Raw genomic sequence first — 18,475 nt, 5'->3', positions numbered from 1 at the left:
CGGATGGTATTTTGTGTTCTGATGTCAGATAATGAAAGTCAGCTGCATTAGGCCGAACAACTCCTCTAAACACTCTCCTTTATTATACATCATATACTTATTATATTCCTGATTGAACTTCCAATACGGTACTTCTTGCCAGCCAAACCGGAATAAAACATAATTTTGTCCTTATATAAATATATATGCGGGATATATATATAAGATAAATGTATATTATTTTGCCAAGCTAATGTTCCTCTATCATTGCTGCAAGTTAAGCAATATCATGTAACAATATTATGTTACAATTTCTTTAAACAGCTAATAAGTGTTTATATTATCATGTAGGCGACAGTTAACCCAAATGAACTTAGGTTCTAAATGCATATACAAGATGACGTGCACAAAAACAATAAAAATAGAAATATAAGTTATACATAGAGTATCTTGGGCCGTAGAGTTCAAGTACACAGGCGCTAATTAAAGGTTCAAGTTGGCGCCAAAGAGCTGGTGCTTTCCTCGCTCAACGAATAAGTTGCAATACAGTAAGGAAATGCTGCCAGCGTTGAAGGTACACAGTTGCAGAGACCAATTTTAAATTTGTTTTAATTTTTTATTTATTAAATTTTAGTTATTATTATTACTTAGCAGTTTAAGAATATTGTTAATATAGTTACACATAAATTATAGTATACTTTTAAGTCTACAAAATGATTCTTATTTCATGATTCAAGTCCCGTGTAATGGGCTTAAAGTACTTAATAACCAATACGATAATGTCTAATAAAATAAATACTTAATTATGAAAATCAGGTCAATATATTAAAATCTTTGTCTCAGTAACTCCTAATGAACGTCTCTGAGTACGTCATAGGTACGCAATTATAGGGAGTAGTTGTTATGTTTCTGCGAATATTTCTATAAATACAATATAACCGTAATTACGACACTTGTGTCACTCATGGTCGCATCTACGCAATATTGATAAACTCCGACCCTCGGCTTCGTTTGACTGTGAAAGTAAAACTAGGGATGGGAGAGGTCGATAAATTGTACGATAAAAATATTTTATACTTATTAAATATTTGTCCGGTATACCGATTGCTGGATAAGCTAAGCGGGAACGGCAGCGTTCTCTAGATTCAAACTCAAACTTAAAATAACTTTATTTATTTAGGTAAACAAGTAAACGCTTACTAACGTATACAAAAAATATGTTAAATTGATTCTAAATTTACATTAAATACCAGTTGAAAAGTCAAGGGCGTAGAGCGCGCAAGAAAACTGGCAAGATACTCTCCGCTACTTTGTACTTCTCTAATTTCGCTTGGGAGTTGGTTGTTAAAACGAATATAATTTCCATATAAGGAGTGGTTTATCTTCTGGAGCCTGGCTGGTCGTACGCTTAGATTAGTTCTCTTTCGAGTATTATACTGGTGAAAGTCATCAGTTGTTATAAAATCGCTTATATTTGTTTGTACATACAACAAGGCTACAAGAATATATTTGACGTCTGTGCCAATGGATTCTCTTCCTCCAATAAAAATTTACTTAAAGAATTGGTTTTAATTTAATATTGATAGTATTTTTTATTTATATGTAACAGATATCAAATACTATCAAGATTTTATTATTTAAGATTAAATATTTGATTTGAACAAGTGATAAATAAGAAACACAATTTGATAATCGAGTGACATTAATTCCAAGAGTGTGAGATTATCATTTAATCACGACATCCGGCGTAAAGAGACAAAAAGTAAAAGGTGATTTTACTGTACTTATAATTATGTTCTCAATATCCTGATCCAGTTAATTTTTCTCTTGATGAATACCTTCCTGTATGACTTTCACTAAGATTAAGTCACTTTAATTACACTATACATGATTGTTTAAGCTATTTTCCGTTCAATGCTGTTTGTCCGGTGTTGGTATCTTGAGATTTTTCGATACACGATTTATCAAAAAACTATCGCGTTTATAGTTTAGTTTACAAAAAAAATATTTATAAAAGCTTGCCAACGCTCGGCATAAAAATAAAATACAGTTTTAATGTGACAAGCACACCAAGAAAATATAGGTGTATGTTATGTTGGTGTATGTTATAGACCAAGATAACATACACCAAGAAAATTATAAAAACTTAACGAATATCAACTTTAAACTTGCTCCCTGCAACTATATATCCAGACCTAGCTCGTTTATCAGAATGCTCAATCTGGACATCAGTGAGCTTTGATCAAAACGCATTCTACGGAAAGGATCTGGGACTAATAGAATGATGGGATGTCTGGGGTATCTAGAATACCCGAAATTTAAAATTAGTTAAAAGGTTGGGACAATCAACCAGATTGTTAAGTATTGCAAACGATAAAACAATAAATTTTCTACGATTCTCCAATGACAACTTAAAGTGCGCTAACCTGGTTTGTATGTTGGCAACTTTTTGAGATGCCTCTGGACAAAAGTGGATGCCACATCTTTTTTGTAAGCGCTCTAGTCGTAACATATGCGTCGTTTATTTATAAATATGTAGAAATGAACCTTGTGCTATTGATTTAAGGTCCTATTTCAAATGTCATTTAATACGTAAGTGTTACAGTACGAATGATAAACATAAATGCAATTTATATATAATAAAAACGAAAATGTGAGTCATAAACAATTTTAATTTTTAAGATTGGGTTTTTTAAGTAAAAAATACCTGTGTACGCAGCTATTCCATAGCAAACTCATTACAATTTTATATTAATAGCATGTGTATAAAACGATGTTTTACATAATTCAAATTTAGAATTATCGATATTCTTAATTAAAACATCAATGTTTATCGATATATTACGAATCCCGCTGGTCACAGTATGTACCCAACCAAAGGGCATGGGCCCTATATTCTGTGGTCAATTTAGATCAATGAGTGTTTCCATCTGAACAGGAAGTCACAATGTGGCGCCCGGATATCCACATGTCATTGTTTTCGGTCTCACTATTAATTTTTAAATTGTTTTGTTCCGATTTTGACTTTAGTCGCAATTTCTGAGATAATTATAAAACACTTAGGCCCATTTTCTAGTCAAACTTAAATCTGGGTTCAAGAGGTGTTTCAATATGAAACAGGAGACCCAAGAGCTGGCAGCTACCTCAGACAAAGAATTAGTCTAGCTATTCAAAGGGGGAACGCTGCCAGTAGGTATCTTCGGAACCTTGCCTAAAGGGACTCCTTTTAATAATATATTTTAGTTATTATTTTAATTTTATATAGATACCAAACGTTAGATTTGTTGCATTAAACCTCTTTTCAATACTATATATTATACTATAGGCATGTTTGTATATATCTTATATGTTTCACCTACGGTACAGAAACAGTGCAGTTTGATATCCCAATTCAAATATAATATTATATGAAATTTGACCTACTTCAATGTCGAGATTGTGACTTGGAGATACTATATTATATCTAGATGATATTTATTTATTCACAAAAATATATAATAAAATAACATAATATTATATACATAATATCGCTGCTGTAAACTCACTCTGTGAACATATAAAGATGATGATAGTGTCTGAGACAGCAGGCGCAACGTCTTTGTTGCGGAGAATCTGTGAACAGACTGGTTCTTCATACAATATAGGCCTTCGCCCTCGCATATATCCCAAGGTAAAAAGAAACCGAGGTCTTGAGAACACTTGGGTTGCTCAGCCCCGCAAGACTATAATTCATCATAATATTTCTACAGGAATAAGATGTTTTTTCCACACTTACCATTGTCTAGTCAATACAATGCTGTTGACTTGGTATTTGCAATAATGTCAGCTATGTAGGAAATATAATACGTAAAGGTTACTAATGTCATTAGACATACATTACGATATAAAATGCGAAGCAGATCTATTTATTTAGTTTCTATGACTTTAGTCATAAGATGCTGCAGCCACTGCAATAACAATTGCAAAGTAAAAATATATTCAATTGCATATTTGTATTCCTTAATCTAGTTTATTGTCTTTTGTTTTTAATTGATAATTTATTTTCTCTTTTACCGTTGTAATGTATCCCTTTAAATGTTATGCACACTTGTCATTGATGCACATTCGTGTATTGTGTTTATAAAATAAAATATGTTTATTATGGAACATAAGATACATGTATCACTTATTCCACGTCATTAAATTTGAATTTGTAGGCATCCCTACTCATCGGCAAAGAAGACAGAGGGTGTAGGCCGAGAGAAAAAGCCGGCGTAAAAAACTCTCGGTACTCTTTTAAAATAGCAAATCATCAAACAACACTTATTTTAAAACAAATATCGCAAATTAATTAGAGGTAGCCTGTCTAGCACTAGTCCCAGGCCCTTTTATCAACTAGATAATCGTTGACTTTATAGTAAGCCTTTTTACACAGCTTTTCTTTAATACATTTCTTAAATTTATTGAAAGGCAGAGATAAAAGAGCCTCTGGGATTTTATTAAAGAAGAGTATCCCTTTCCCCAAAAAAGAATTACTAACTTTTGATAGTCTAGTACGGGGAAATTGCAGCCTGCGTTTGTTCCGTGTATTAACATTGTGCGTATGTTCTATTCTAGTAAACTTATCACTATTTTTGTATACATACATAATATTTCAATAAATATATGTATGTCATGTGTTCTCTGTGTTTGTATGTGTGCCTTTTTAAAATAAAATAAATCAGTGGCGCTACAACCTCTTTTATGTCTGGGTCTCAGATTTCTGAATCTGTTTCTTGATTATTAATATAAATATGGCCTACTCGGGCATAATGTAACATTCTAATGGAGAAAGAATTGAAATCGCTCGATTATTTTATTTGGTCATACATAATTGTGATTTATGTATAAATAATGTTTCTGTATTTTCCATATTCAAGCACAAAAGTTAGATAGAAATTAAGACATTACGGATTTCCCTGTGTATTAACCAGTAAATTCACGTCACATACGACCTTGCCATACTTTCAAATCCGCCTTCTGCAATGGCGCTAGCGTATAAAATTCCTTACAAATTGTTTTATTATCCTAAATAAAATGACAAGAAATTAATAATAATAATACAAAATATAATAATAATATATAATAATAATATTACTATTTTCTATTTATCAATTTTTAATTATGTAGGAAGTATATTGTAAATGTGTAGGAAATAAAATCACTAGAAATTAACATTTTAATGTACAACATGCTTTAATCTAATTTTAATCATTATTATTATGATAATATTCTGTTTTTTTGGGTCTAAGGTTTCCTCAAGATGTTTTCCATCACCGTAATAGCGAGTGTTAAATGCACACATAAAAAGAAAGTCCATTGGTGCACAGCTAGGGATCGAACCCCAGTGATGAGAGTCGCACGCTGAAGCCACTAAGCTAACACAAATCTTTGTTTTTAATATATTTTATTATTATTTATTACTTAAGATTTCATGTGGTACATGGTGTAATGGTTGCAGCGCCTTACAAACGTTGTGTTAAACAAAAACTTGGCGATTAAAAAGAGTAGCGGAGAGTTTATTGCCAGTTCTTCTCTTTCGTTCTACGCCCTTGATTTGAGAACTGGCAGTAAATGTAAAATTTGTAGCATATATTCTGACGTTCATAAGAGTACATTGCGTTACCTATATGAATAAATGATTTTGACATTCCATTAGATGACACTTATTATTGAGGAAAACTTAAATGTAAAAAGAAATTAATGAAATTAATTTGAATATTTATTTTCCTTTAAATACTTTTCCAAGCTTTTTAAAAAGGTTCTTTGTGAACGTTTTGGTCTTCGTCGCAACTTGTTTGACTTTCGAGGCAAGTTTTGAAAAAATATCTTTGGATCGCTTCATACGCCGGGTCCAATGTTGGCACGTATACCCATCAGCTAAATAATAAAATAGCGCTGAAAAAAAAATTACAATCCAGTCTTGACTTGAAAATAGAAGTATAGATTTTTTTCATAGAACAGGCCTTAAGTGATACCGCCACTATATGATGGTGATATGCCAACGGAGACTCGGGGCTCGGGAGTGCGTTGCCGGCCTTTTAAGTATTATTACGCTCTTTTACTGAAGAAAAGAAATACTTCAATGGGCAGGTGGTTCTAGTGCAATCAAAACCAGACTCTTTATGAAATTTGTATATCTTTATAACTAATATATAAAATTCTCGTGTCACAATGGTCTTTCCTATACCTCCGAAACGGCTCGACGGATTCTTATGAAATTTTTTATGCATATTCAGTAAGTCTGAGAATCAAATACTATCTATCTTTCAACTATAAGGGGTGTAAAATTTATTTTTTGGATTTTTTTTTTTAATACGTGGCATTAAAAAATACATACAACCCTTAATTTTCACCCCTCTACGATTAACCCCTATATTTGAATTGGTTCGGAAATACTACAGTGGGCAGCTGGTTCCACATAGTGGTGGTGCGCGCCAAAAACTGCCTTGAAAAACGCTCAGTTGTGGAACGGCGGACGTCGAGGTGATACGGGTGGAATTTCGTATTCTGTCTCGACGTCCGATGATGAAACTCAGCTACAGGAAACACTTGGGACAGCTTCTACGTTTAATAACTTACTGTGATCTTTATTCTTCCGCTGACAGTTAGCATACATCATCTCACAAATGCTATGAAATGCTTCTAAGTAATAATACTGCTCAAGGTTGTACGAGCATACTTGATGGTGTTGGGTCCTGTGAATAACATATTATATTCAAAAATTATAGTCATATGTATTAACTTAGAATATCATTTCAAGGGTACTTCAAGAAAATTCTTCAAAGGCCGGCAATGCACTTGCGAGCCCTTTGGCAATGTTTTCGGTAGAGCGTCTAAAGAATTAAATTTATTACACGCTTTATATTAGCTTCATCTGTATGTATGTAACCGACTCCTTCGGACTCGATTTTGACCCACTTTAAACGGACAGATTTAATTCAAACTTTGTACACTTATAAAGAATCCGCGACAATATAATAATTTCATAGGTTTATCTCGAAAAAACAATGAATTTTTTTATAAGTCCACAAAGCAATACGATTAAATTGAAACAACACGTATTGCTGCTAGGACTAAAAAGTGGAAAATAAATATACTTTAAAAAAACTATAAAACACGCTTTTAAAGCACATCAAACTAAAAAGTGAAAAATAATTCCTAATTTAGGCTGAAAATGGTAATGAACAAAAAATACTGGTTTTATTGTGAAAAAGCGTGGGTTGCTCGATAGACGAAAAATATGGCACAGAGCGCCCCACGCTTTTTCAGAATAATACCAGTATTTTTTGTTCATTACCATATTCAGCCTAAATTAGGAATTATTTTTGAGATAGGAAGGAGTTTTAGGACTGAATAGGAATATAAGAGATAGAGAACGTGAGCATCACGTCGCTGATGAATACTAGCCGCCACAAGCAATGACATTTAAGCGAGCATGACGATCCTTGTTAGGATACACTAAACTTAGTGTCGATTAGTTCTTTCATTATTTTTTTATTGACTCTTTGCACTTACATAGATCTTGAGCAACGTATGTAATCAGCATAGCAGTCTTTGTGAATTTCTTTCAAGTGTGGAGGCAGCTCATCATAGTTGACACCTTCGAAGACGAACACAGGCTTGTCCTCCTCATGAGAAGTGTTTGTCAGACGAGGGAAGTTTGCTGACTTTTTGGTTGTCGTCTCTATCTTCTTACCTTGACCGTGTATAGAGGATACTGAAACATGTAGTAATTTGTTCACGTTCTAGCATATAAAAGACGTTAAGGAGCTTCTCGATGCTCACTGAGCAAACGTTCGGAAGAGACTATAAAATAAAAAATACAATGATAAATACGTATTTATGGTTATAGAATCTTAATACATATCTGTTACAACATTTAAAACTTATACGAAAACATTTATATTAAAAAAATTTTTTTTGCGCTACAACTTTATTCGGTCTGGGCCCCACATTTCTGTATCTGTTTCATGATCATTTGTCAATCTAAAAAACAATTAGATAATCAGCCTCCTGTGCCTGACACACGATGTCGACTTTTAAGGCCCAAGGCAAGCCGATTTCCTCATTATGTTTTCCTTCACCGTTCGAGCGAATGTTTAATGCGCTGTTAGAAAGTCCAATGTTGCACAGCCAGGGATCGAACCTACGACCTCAACGATCAGAGTCGTTTGCTGAAGCCTAGGCCAACACTGCTTTTACTGACTACTGAACTCTTTTCATTCGAAGAATAAAAATGACTTACAGAAAAAAATAATCTGTATTGTAATTATCAATACGTTTTCAGCCATCTTAGAAGCGATATTGAATGCGAAGATTTAATTGAAACAAGACAAATGCAATTAACTGATAAGCGATATCATTAAACGGACAAGTGTTTTAGTATCGTGAAAAGGAACTACATTTCAAACAATTCAGTTTTGATTTTGACTCGAAGACACTCACTTGTAAACGTAATCACAGATTTTTTGTTTGTATTGGTGGCTGTGGGGGTGAGAAAGTGCGAAAGAAATCATGGCGTGTTCCGTTTGATTCTGTGTGGCTAACAGCATGTCTAGTGACGTTAACATCCCACATAATACGTTGAGCTGCTGAGCCATTCTGGCAAGCATTGGATTCGACTTCCCCCAGCTCTAGAAACCATGACGTCTTTGCTGTGCCAATATATGAATGGCTGATCGCTCGAGATGCAGCTTATACCTTGATTGCTGGTGCTTAAGTGCAGAGTAGCGTGTCCCACATAACCCACGCAATGGCCTCTGAAAGAAGTGAAGAAGAGTCCTGTGCCACTTCACGACAATTGCTGACTTTCATCTACAGCAAATCCACTCTGCCGACCCAGGTATCGCTGAATAGGATAACCGGGGTCTATATTTACGCATTATTATAAAAAAACTAGCTGACCCGGCAAACTTTTGTTTTGCCATGTATATTATTCCTAGGAAACAATTTTTTAGTTCAATAAAAAATCTATCAATAATACAAAATAAATGTTTATCGTAGAGGGGTGAAAAGTAAGTGTTGTATGTATTTTTGTATGATGTTTCATTAAAAATAAAAACAAAAAATGTTTTCGAAAAAATTAAGACTTTTTTTGGGGTGGACATCTCTTAGGGGTTTGAAAGATAGTAGGCGACTCTCAGACTTACTGAATATGCATAAAAAATTTCATAAGCATCGGTGGAGCCGTTTCGTATTATATATAATATATATAGAGATACAAAGTCTAAAATATGTTTTATCTAAAGTCAAGTTCATAATGACATGTCATAAGCGGGCGCTTTGATCCCACAATCGATATTCCTGGAATGATATCGGAGGCGCCTTTAACGTTGTTAATTTTAACAAACATTCTTTGTCGACCAATTATTTATCAGTAGGAAATGTCGGGATAAACTTTGTTTTACTTCATTAATCGTTTAATGCTTTCAAAGGGACGGTGATCAAGTTTTTAAATGCAAGATGCCTTTATAGTGGGATAGTATTTATACCATAAGTTTTGACAACAATTATAAATAACATAATTGTAATTGACATTATGGTAATTAATATGACATTTGCATGTCTATTTTTATATGGCTGATTGTTCTGAATTATTATTATTTATTGCGTCTATTAAAGGTACTTAGACAGCCCGGGTCGAATATAACTACAGTCGAAGGGACTATTGGGTCGTAAAAACCGATAACCGATACCGTAACAGCCGATGACGTTGTTATTAAGTACCTAATACAATAGAATTCAGCCGGGACCTTTGATTTTGGTCAATATAACCGGTATGTTGTTCTAAACGATGTCGTCGTAAACGGTTTTTATACTTTAAAAATGCAAGTTTACAGAATAGTATAGTAATTAAAAACACAAAGACGAAGGCTGCGAATTTAAAAAGCTTTAAAAGATCAATCCTACTGCACTCTAGTGGTCATAATACCTTTATTAAAATGAACAATTGACCAAACCGTGGTTATTTAGGATAGTTTCCTGTTGAAATAGATACAAAACAGAAATCTAAGTCCAAAGTTAACATTAGGAATCTAAAATGCCAAAACGTTGTGTGGCTTGCAATTATCAAAATACGTTAAACATAACTAAAACATCTCACACAAACTTTCATCAGACAATTGGCAAGGTACTCCGGTCCCGAGAGTATAACATCACCAGAGACTTCAAAGAATGTTAAACAAAAGCATAAGAAAATTTCTAAAATTTGTTGTAAATATAACTCTGAACTCCCAATCTTACCGTTAATAACCACTAAGGCAATTTATTTAAAAAATTATAAATAATAGTTTAAAAAAACTAGAACACACGCTTTTAAAGCACATCAAACTAAAAAGTGAAAAATAATTCCTAATTTAGGCTGAAAATGGTAATGAACAAAAAATACTGGTATTATTGTGAAAAAGCGTGGGTTGCTCGATAGACGAAAAATATGGCACACACAAACTATTATTTATTATTTTTTAGTTAAATTTTTTTAATTTTTTTTTTCGGATCATTGCATTGTCATCGATCTTTGACAGGTGCGCAAAGTTTGAATTAAATCTGTCCGATAAAAGAGGGTCAAAATCGAGTCCGAAGGAGTCGGTTACATACATACATACATGAAGCTAATATAAAGCGTGTAAAAACGATTATAAGGGTACAGCAGTCACAGTGTTTCTGTTTAGTTTTCACTCCATTTAACGAACTCAAAGACGCAAAGTTAACAACTACACGTGCGAAATGCGGTTCACATATGTTTTTCCTTCAGGTCAAGACAAACCACATGCGATTTTCTGTTAATTGGCGGCCAGATTTAAATACAAAAGGAATTTGTTCGTTTAAATATAAACATACCGACTGATCCGTTTGTGTACAGTTATGTATAAAATACCATCCGTATCACCTCGACGTCCGTCGTTTCAAAACTGAGCGTTTCTTAAGGAAGTTTTTGGGCGCGCCATGTGGAACCATACCCATATTTCCGAACCAATAGTTAGAGTCCTTCAAGAAGAGAGCGTATCAAGTCTTAAAAAGCCCATTGCCAATATGAGTGTGATGGTATCACTGAACATCAGATGAGCTTATAAAAAAAAAGAAGATGAAAGTCTGTAATTAAATTGCTGCCCTTGAATTTTAATAGCAGGCCGATTCTCTTCTCTCTCTTCTCTCTCGACACCGAGTGTCTGCGCAGATAAACGCAGTAAGATAACAGATTCCGATGCGACCAGGACTTTTTCGCCATTACAAAAGCAAGAACTTTTAAAAAACTCTTAAGTTTTTGATTCCATCATGAATTCGAGATAAGAACTAATCAGTTATTTTCATTCGCGATCAGTAATTATAAATGTATCGTTTTAATGATTAAGACCCATTCCCGACATTATTGTATGCAAGATAAAGTTCTTTGTAGCGCTGATGTTTCAACCTTGCAAAGTACAAAATAAATAAAATAAAATATGTTTATTATGGAACATAATAAACATGTATCACTTATTCCACGTCATTAAATTTTAATTTGTAGGCATCCCTACTCATCGGCAAAGAAGACAGAGGGTGTAGGCCGAGGGAAAAAGCCGGCGTAAAAAACTCTCGCTTACATGTACATTTATATCTCAAAAACTATTGTACACATAAAAAATAGCAGCTTTTTCAAAGTTTAACAAGATTCCCAGCAATGCGATGCCAGGTATTATTTATAGAAATCAAGCGATTTATTTCTTATACTTGTTACGACAGTCGCTTCATAAATTCAGTTAAAAGTTAATAAATAACCTGACACCGCCCTAGTTAGTGGCGTAACCATAATTATATTTATTACTCTTACATAATGTGTCAACAACATAAAAATTGACATAAGTATTACTAATCATTATATATACGAGTATACTACTGTACGTGTGTATGTCACTGAACTCCTGTTAAACGGCTGGTCCGATTTGGGTGATTTTTTGGTATGCGTTAGGGTGGCGCCCTGGATGGCTTAGATTCACAAATTAACCCGGCAGAATGCGCTGCAGTCAGTATCTAAGTTATTTATCTATACTGCAAGTAAACAGCTGGTACATATATAAATCGTCTGCGAATGTGTTCGTAATTACACTCCTAAACGGCTGGACATATTTTGATGAAATTTTTTTGGAGTTCTTTAGTGGAGTCGAGAATTATTTACATTATTCGATTTTTTTGTACGTGGACAGGACAACGTCTGTCGGTAGTATAATTTCTATATGTATAATCATTATTAAAGCGTAATAATAAAACTTAACTTTGACATTTTTTTCTGATCCGATAACCCCCACTCTAGGATACCGTGTCAAGGACAGTCTCTTCCATTTGACATATTAACGATATTTGACATAAGAATTTCTACGGATTTCTACTAAGGAGATTTTTTTTAAATAATGTGAATAAAAAATCTAACTCGTTTGATTGTGATTGGTCAATACATCTCGCAATCACAGACACGCGAAACTATCCATCTTTTGACCAATAAAAAACAAACGGAACACGCCATAATTTCGACTTGTTTGTTCTCTCACCCTTTGGGTTTGAAAAAAGAACCCGGGCGGTAGTTTTCTAAGAACAAAACGTGACGTAGACCCAAAACCTGTTGTTTATTATTACTAGCAACCCATAACTTTTTACTACTGGCATAAAAGATAATCATAGACAATCTCTTGAAACGTACCCTGTATCCTGTCCACCTGGCAACTTGAGCACGTGCGCGTCTGTATGAGTTTTTTTGCCGCGTTTTTCTGGTTCTATTTTTAAATGCTTGAGTATAATCTGTAGTACATTAAGGTGTAAGGGTTAATAAATGTCCTACTGAAGATGAATGTATTTATTTTTTCGAATAATTTTATATACTTACTAGCTGACCTGGCAAACGTCGTTTTGCCATGTTTATCATTTATAATAAAAAATAGGGGTTGATCGTAGAGGGGGGAAAATTAGGGGTTGTATGTATTTTTTAATGCTGTATTATAAAAAAATATTTCTTTTTTATCTAAAAAAAATTTAGGGGGTTGAAAAATAGATGTTGTCCGATTCTCAGACATACCTAATATGCACACAAAATTCCATGAGAATCTGTCAAGCCGTTTCGGAGGAGTTTAACTACAAACACCGCGACACGACAATTTTATATATTAGATAAAGTTTTGATTTGCGTTCCCTTGATAATCCTATTCTTGAAACTCCTACTCATAAAACTGAATTATATCACTCCTCCTTTACTGAGCAAAGTATCCTTCTATGGAATTCCTTACCAATTTATATCAGATGAGCTCAGTCTTTAAATTTAATTTATTTAAAAATCTTCTTTTTGATCATCTTTCTTCTGCCTCGTAATTAGCTACTACTTATATATTATTAACTGTGACTCAATTAACCCTTGGGTTAGCTTTTACATTTTTTTTTTACAAAATATTATTATAACTTAATTTTTGTTTATTTTAGTTATAGTTAGTGTTTCATGTTACTTTATATTCTTGTTTCTTAATTATTTATGCACTTGTACTTTACCCTCTGTACATGTGTATTTTTTTATTATTCCATACTAGGGTTGCCTGGAAGAAATCGCTTGTTGTATTACGTCGCCCGTTGCCTAATAACTTATAACTTCTGTTAATTGCTTTTTATATATGTATGTTTGTGTATTAGGTAACGAAGTGTTATATAAAGTTATTGCTAATTTATTAGTTATAGTTTACAATGTGCGCTCTCCCAATACATTTTCAGGAATCTTGGGATTCTCATCAACTCACTAGACTTCTTGCTTTGATTTTGATGAAAAAATATTGCACTGCATTATCCCACGAGAATGTGTAAACATCTGGGTAAAAATAGAAGCCAGGTGAGGCAACAGCTGAACATCAAACTACTTTTCATATACCATTACTGTAATAGTTTCTTTATCTAGGTTGTAATTTATCCAGATTAAAAATAGTCAGCTGCGTAAAAATGTCGTCTATTAAGACTTTTGTCTCTTTCTGGCAAATTGTGATTACAGTACGATGAAAAAAGGCAGTGTTATTAGATTTTTTTCTCAAAAAGGAGCTGATTTAGACAGTACCGGTTTTTACTTAAAATGTAAACTAAATTAGGCTTGACGTCTGTGTACGATGCGCTATCTTTCCCCCACTCCCTTGCTTAAGAAGTTTGCCGGTATCTGTATAAGTGCTGTGTCGTTTTGAGTTAGTTTTTGGAACATCAGAGTCATGCCAAAATACGTAAGGATGCTTTAGATTCGAAATCCTATTCAATAAATATTAATTCGATACATTTACAGAAAACTAATTTGAATTTGCGTTTTTGTAGTCTTATAATTATACCTAACTGTAACTCGAATTATCATTAACGGTTTTAACATAAATTTACTGATTTTAAATCTGTAGTTAGGACCTTTTAGAAGGAATAACGTTTACTTTTTATAGTTTTGAAACATCTGTAATAACAAGTGGGTATGCGTTTGATGTTAAGTGTTAAACCATTTGTTTTTCAAGGACGGGTGGTAATAAAACAAAAATATTTTATAGACAATTACCAATTGTACTTGCCAGTAATCATTATTAAATCCAGTAATATTAGTGATATAACTATAAGCCACTCTTTATTTTGATTTGATTGATTTTATTTTGCTCTCAAACATCACACTTGTAACAAGGAAGACAAATAGATGCATATAAATATATGTTGTACCAGCTGACCCGGCAAACGTCGTTTTGCCATGTATATCATTTTTTTTAGAAACATTTTTTTCGTTAAATAAAAAACTTTCTACTATAATAAAAAATAGGGGTTGATCGTAGAGGGTAGATGAAAATTAAGGCTTGCATGTATTTTGTATGATGTATCATAAAAAAATTGTCTATTTAAATTAAAAATATTTATTTATTAATACTTCGTTGCAATAACATAATAAAATTGCCAAAATTAAATGAAAAGGATGGCAACTGGCGGCCTTATCGCTTTCGAGCGATCTCTTCCAGGCAACCACTGTTAAAAAAACATTAAATTTGATAAGGTAAGCAAGAAGTGCAAAATACATAATACATATAGTTATTTACACAAAACTAATACATGAACAAAAAAAAATATATTAATTGTAAATTGATAATACTGCAAGACTGTTTCGTTTCGTGTTTTAAACTAATAGGTACTTGAATGGAATATTTAAACCTTAAGGCCGATTTACATTATCTTAGTGTTTAGGAGAGTGCTTTAGTACAACTTGAAAGGCAAGTTCTTTAGCGTAGCGTTTACTAAAGCAAGTAGCGTTTACATGTTTCAACTAAAGTACTATCCTAAAGCACTCTCCTAAACACTAAGATAATGTAAATCGGCCTTTACCTTTATCTTGTATTTAATTACTTGACTCGTTGTCCTATAACCACTAGATGGGGCAGAGGGTGTCCAAAGTCAGTCTTCATCGCGTTCAGTCTTGAGCCTCGTATTTCATCTCGCTCAATGTCTTTCCGGCTCTCTTTGCCTCATCTGCTGTACTACGCCAGGTTTGCTTGGCTTCCGCTTTCCAAATGTAATTAACACTAACTATCAATAAGTCCATACATCATTTCCGATTAAGATGAAAAGATAGGAAATGTATGAAATGATTGGGAACAGATCGCTCTCCCGGATGCACAAATTAACTCTTTTCTATAAAAAGATTACTAAAGGTCGACATAATATCCCGTTTCCTAACTTCCTCGTCACACCTCATTCGTCCAATTTAGGGCGTCCTGTTATTTAGAAAAAATATACGAAATAACTGTGATACTTTGAAAGTATTTTTATGCAGTCGCATTTGGGCCTATAAACTCGAAATATAGGTCTAAATCAATGTTTTTCAACCTCTGTTGAGCCATGCCCTAAGACTACCTAAAAGTTCACTTAAGAAATTAAATGATGGTTTTAGGAAGAAGTTACTAAGAATTTGTTAACAAAACACAGTAAGTAAATTTTCTAAACATAATAAAAAATTTAAATATAAATTCCAAATAATTTTAACTAAGATTTTTTTTCTACGTATATTAATATATGTATATGCATAGAGATTTTTAATTGGGTTCCAAATTGGTTAGCTTCAGTCTCAACTAAGTCTCCACGTATATCCATCTGGTTTCGATTGCCCCCCTTAACAATCACATTGCCCCCTGTGGGGCGGGGCGTAGGCCCCACGTTGAGAATCCCTGGTCTAAATACTCTTAAGATAACTATGTACGATGATATTTTAAAATACTCTCCTAAAGTGAAGGAATACATACATAATCTTCTATATATATATAATGAAAATGGTCGTCGTTTGAGGCTCAATCACGCCTAAACCACTGATCGTATCGACATGAAACTACCACCATTCGATGCGAAATTTTTCCTAGATGGTTTATGGCTATTTATTTATTAAATTCCTTCATTTTTTTATTGCTGTTTTACTTTTATGAAAATTTATCCATACGGACTTCACCGCGGAAACATTCGGGGAGGCTTCCTAGAACCTCTAAACGTCAACATCTGTTAAAAACTCGATTTTCGAAATATTTCAATTTAGCGGGAAGCGGGAAGTTAAAAAGAAGAATAATAAAAATATGAAAATAAAATAAAATAATGAAACATAAAATTTATTTTAATTCGTCCAGCAAAGCGGGCGCGAAACGGCTAGTGTGTAATATATGAAAATATTATCAATAAATTATGTATGAAATTAAAAGTATCAAAAAAATAGAAGGAACAATATTTTCATTATCTTAACACGTGAAAAATTACACTTTTACCACTTGCACATTTCAGTTATGTCAATAAATAATATTAATTTCATTATTATTGTTAGAGTTTAACCCTTAAGCAACAGCTTTAAAAAAAAATTGATAATTTATATTTATATACGACCACTATGTACTAATAATTTACTTGTTGGGAAAGTGCACACACTTGCGTTTTTGCTTATTTTAAAATCCATTAGATTTGTATTTCCTTTTAAAATGTTCGAAAGTAAAAAATACCGGTTTCCGGTTTCCAGCCATAACACAATAAAATTGTAATCTTTATGTTAAGAAAAACGATAGTACTTTTGTTACAGAATATAATGCAAATCGGTTTACCTTAAGAAATGCTTAACTAATGAATCTGATCTTTGGCCGATTTTCTTAATCATCAGTGATCCATAGAAATCGTTATTCGTGCATCAATTTTATCTTAACCAACAAATTATTTAAGCTGTGATTGTATAATCTTTAACAATAATTGTTCTATGAATTAGAATTATTCTATGATTTAGAATAGAAAATAGTTTATAACTTAGTAAAGCGCCATCTATCCGCACTTACAGGAAACTATGATAAGCTATGTTATGTTAGACGTAACCCGTCTTGTTCAATTGCAGATAATTCCTATTTATTTACATATGCAATAACAATGATTTAAATCAGAAAAATCGCCTACAAAAATTTACCTAGCGCGCAAAAAAACGCTTAGTTAGTTACATAATAAAACACTAGATGGCGTTCTTCACAGAATTTTATTTAATAATTGAAGCTAATTTAAAACCTTTGTTGATAAAGGATTTTATATTAATCAGAGAAACATTTGTAATCACATATAAACAAACATTTGTACTTTACGCAAAAAAATTGTTTCGCATGGTCTCCACCAAGCATTATTAATTGGGCTTAGTTATCATAAAATTGTCTACAAAAAGTATATTTTCCTTAAGGCCCTATCCCAGCACGAATTGCTGTGTCAGTGTCTCGGGGTGGACTGCGGTGCGCAGTGGAGAGGCGCGTCGCGTCGGCCCGTAATAACAATTAGTTAAGTAAAACATTAAATTAATGTAATTTTATCTTTTTTTTTTCTGAAATGGATTACTTGGCTTGCGATTAAATATATCGTGTAGATTTCAAAATTATGTTCTATATACATTTTCGTCATAAAATGAATTCAAAGTGTTAAAAATTGGCTATGTTTGGATTTTTTTTTCTATCGAGCGAAGTTATTTAAATCGTGTATCGATCTTTCAAAATGGATACATAAACTACTCAACTCCACCATATATTTTTTCCATTCGCCCTACTTCAAGAAACGATGACGAAAAATGGAAAGAAACAATGTACTTTTTTGGAGTTTGGCGATAGGATAGGCCCTTAATATATATAATTATTACAATCATTGCATTCTAGTTATTGTATGGAAATCTCTAAAGACCTTGAAGGGCCGGGTTTTTGTCGGCATTCCAGCTCCGTCCGGTGTTTTTCAATTTCCTACCGAGTTCACGAATGATGACCACTTTTACCGGCGCTTTCTTCATTACCATACTAAGTTTGATTATGGGATGTTTGCCATCGTGTTTTGCATCGTCAATGTGGCCAATCTGCTCGATCTTTTTATATTTTCTAGACATTCACATGAAATAAATCGTCTAATGTTATTCCATAACTTCTAACCTTTTGGTCAAAAGTTACTTCACAATAACTAAATCTTACTTCCCAGTACAGAG

The 18,475-nt window shown here is 33.1% G+C and overlaps 1 protein-coding gene and 1 long non-coding RNA gene across 2 annotated transcripts in view; one reads left to right on the top strand and one right to left on the bottom strand.

Annotated features, from left to right (window-relative positions):
* Positions 1–18,475, top strand: part of LOC125056009 — a 71,851-nt gene that overhangs the window by 44,327 nt on the left and 9,049 nt on the right. The gene's annotated exons all lie outside the window — the stretch shown is intronic.
* Positions 5,713–7,708, bottom strand: LOC125056010. The gene is made up of 3 exons (XR_007117978.1): positions 7,516–7,708; positions 6,580–6,695; positions 5,713–5,895 (listed from the first exon to the last, which is right to left on the bottom strand). It is a non-coding gene; the product is annotated as an uncharacterized LOC125056010 (long non-coding RNA).

This window comes from Pieris napi, chromosome 14, assembly GCF_905475465.1.
Source record: "Pieris napi chromosome 14, ilPieNapi1.2, whole genome shotgun sequence".
In the NCBI taxonomy this organism is placed as follows: Eukaryota; Metazoa; Arthropoda; class Insecta; order Lepidoptera; family Pieridae; genus Pieris; species Pieris napi.
The sequence above is the reverse complement of the archived record's forward strand: the minus strand, read 5'-3'. Positions and strand labels throughout refer to the sequence as shown.